The sequence below is a fragment of the Manis pentadactyla genome, chromosome 5, assembly GCF_030020395.1.
Source record: "Manis pentadactyla isolate mManPen7 chromosome 5, mManPen7.hap1, whole genome shotgun sequence".
Lineage (NCBI taxonomy): Eukaryota > Metazoa > Chordata > Mammalia > Pholidota > Manidae > Manis > Manis pentadactyla.
The window spans coordinates 120995499-120998219 of NC_080023.1; the positions used below are offsets into that span (position 1 = coordinate 120995499).

The window sequence follows — 2721 nt, forward strand, 5'->3', positions numbered from 1 at the left end:
CTTTACAGGCTGATGGAGAGTTACTGAGGAAACATCAGGAAATATCAACTGCTGACAGCTGCTCCACTAATTTGACCATTCCCAGAGAGCTACACAGTCTGAAAATATTTTTATTGATGGGGTGCAAGTAAATTATCTATTTGCTTTCATTCTGTTAACACATGTCTATTCTAAAACACCTCCATGATGTTGGTGGTCACTCTGATCACTCCTGCCTTATACATGGGGAAAGTAGGACACCAGAGGTCAAGACATTTTTCCAAGTTTGCATGGTAGGAACTGGCAGAATGAGCTTTGAACTCTCTCATCTCTCAGTGTTCTCACTCTTAACCCCTTGACTGTTACTGCTTCTTGAGTGAGTCTTGGCACTCTCTTTAATGAGCTTCCTGGTAGATCCCCTGAGTAACTGTGTGGCCAAGATGCATCCCTTCTGGAAGCTCAAACTGTTTATTTTAAGCTTCACTTACATGAAACTCTTTTATGACCTTTTCCTGCAGAGAATGATTGCATTTTAAAACTGCACTGATTTCCATGTTTCCAACTTCTGCTGTGAACTCACTTTAAATTTTTGTCTGTTGTTGGACCAGTGGGAATTGGCAGAAGGAAATTTTCTCTGAGCCCCCTAATGTAAGTACTCTAAATGCTGGCTTTAAATAGACTGTAATCTTTGATGCATTCAAATTGTTTATATAGCTTTCTCCCCAAACTTTATTGTATATTTTATTATGTAATGCACCTTTCTCCCCAAACTTTATTGTAGATTTTATGATGTCTTCCAATGAAATATGATTAATTAATTGAGTTGTGAGCAAACCTTGGCTATAGTTATGATGACTTTACTTCTGCTTCTTTCAGATGGGGCATTTTCATGAACTTCAAAGACGTGTCTGTGTTGCACACAACAGGAACATGTTCAACACTATCGTGGTTGGTATTCACTGATTGTTTTCATCACTGGCTGCTTCATACAATTCTTATTCAACAGCTTTAATTTTTCTAAGGCATATTGGCTATTTTGAAGATGTATCTAATTAAAGTATATACATGGAAGACATAAGATGACAAGAAAATAGACCTGTATATAAAGTCAAAAGGCTAGGTAACATTTTATTTTCCTCAGTTCATAGCTTTGTGGTTTCATGTGTTAAGCTTTCAAATCCTGGTTTCCTCAACTGTGAAATGTAAATAATAAAATGTACCATCTATACACAGAACAGATATTGAAAGAATTGGAATGGAAATGAAGTATGGTAGTTGAATATAATTTGTTAATAGCATCCCATGCAAATATGAAATCCTATATGTTATTTAATATAAAATATCATTAATAACATTATAGCCATACCATAAAATGTATACAGGCAATAACAAAGCATATATTCATAATAGTGATGAATTGTTTTTTATTTAATTTAAAACTAATAAATATCCAACATTACTGTTGTTATTATAATTCTAAATAGCCATTTTTGGGAAAGATTATCAATAAAGATAGTCTCTGTTTGATGAGCAAATATTTACCATTATTAGCAAACCATTTCTTAAGTATGTTTTTGTATTGTAATTTCTTGTTAAAATTAGATTAAATCCATAGTTGTGTGTGTCCATGCTTTATATGTGTCATTGAAATTAGGTTTAAATTGTAATTTATGTGTGTGTTAAATAATTTGCCTATTTCTTTCTTCATGTTAATGGATTTCATTGGTTTTAGGAGGGAGTTTCATGATTTGGAATTAATATTTATCTACAGAAATCATGGTGTTTCATATCAAAATGTTTCTAGAAGTGATGGCTAATAACCATCAGAAACAAAAAGCCTCATCTTTTTCATTTCAGGCTCGGCTTGCCATGTTTTGCTCTGAATACAACACCTGGGGTATATCATCTGAGGGCTACTCTGGTTATGTGCTTTTGAAGACTGCCTTTAATTGCTTTTGCATTGAGCTGTATTCATGAATGTGTATTCATCAAAGAATGAAGAGCAATGTGACATTTTTAAGTTTTACTAAGTCAACTAGCATCCGTTGCCATAGCATTCAGAAATGAGGAAACCAGGAAAAGGCAGAGCTGTTTTTCATTATGTGTTGAAAGATGTCAGCAGGATTAAAGTGTCAGAGCATAAAGAAAAAGAAAAAAAAAAAGATGAAAAGAAAGTGAATTACTTTTCAAATGTTTATTAATGCACACGAAAAGCAAATGTAAGAGCCAAAATGTTTGGAAAAGGACACAATATTAAAAAGATGCATTTAAGATAGGGATAACTTTATTCTTCCTAAAAAATGCACACAAAATGTCTGAATCTGCCCTTTCCTAAGTGAAAATAAAATGAAAAGTAAGTTCCATGTCTCCTAATTTCTCTCCTGCAGGAGGGAATGGATCAGGCTGCTTTTCTGCCTTGAATGCAAAGAAAATGTCTGAGACTAGTTCTGTTCCCTTAATATATCCTTGAGTGAATTAATATTCAAGTATGTGCTTGATGGGTCTGGAACTTTGTAAATATGTATAACATTTAAAAATAAAGATATAACCTTATTTAAATACAATGGCTTCATAATCTGTCTTTATAATTCCTTAATTTCTCATTGTCTAAGTATTTTGATAATGATACTGTATTTATGGTACAAACAGGCCACACATCTGGTGATATTGTTATTTCAATCTCTCCCTCTTCAAAATCATGATTTCTGAAATTTCCTTTACTGATCTGTACTTACTAATTCG

The 2721-nt window shown here is 33.1% G+C and overlaps 1 long non-coding RNA gene across 1 annotated transcript; it reads left to right on the plus strand.

Moving 5' to 3' along the window:
• Nucleotides 1-419: 419 nt before the first annotated feature.
• On the plus strand, nt 420-2129 carry LOC118932735 (uncharacterized). Its single transcript, XR_005032874.2, has 3 exons — nt 420-627; nt 856-927; nt 1837-2129. It is a non-coding gene; the product is annotated as an uncharacterized LOC118932735 (long non-coding RNA).
• The last annotated feature ends 592 nt before the right edge of the window (nt 2130-2721 follow it).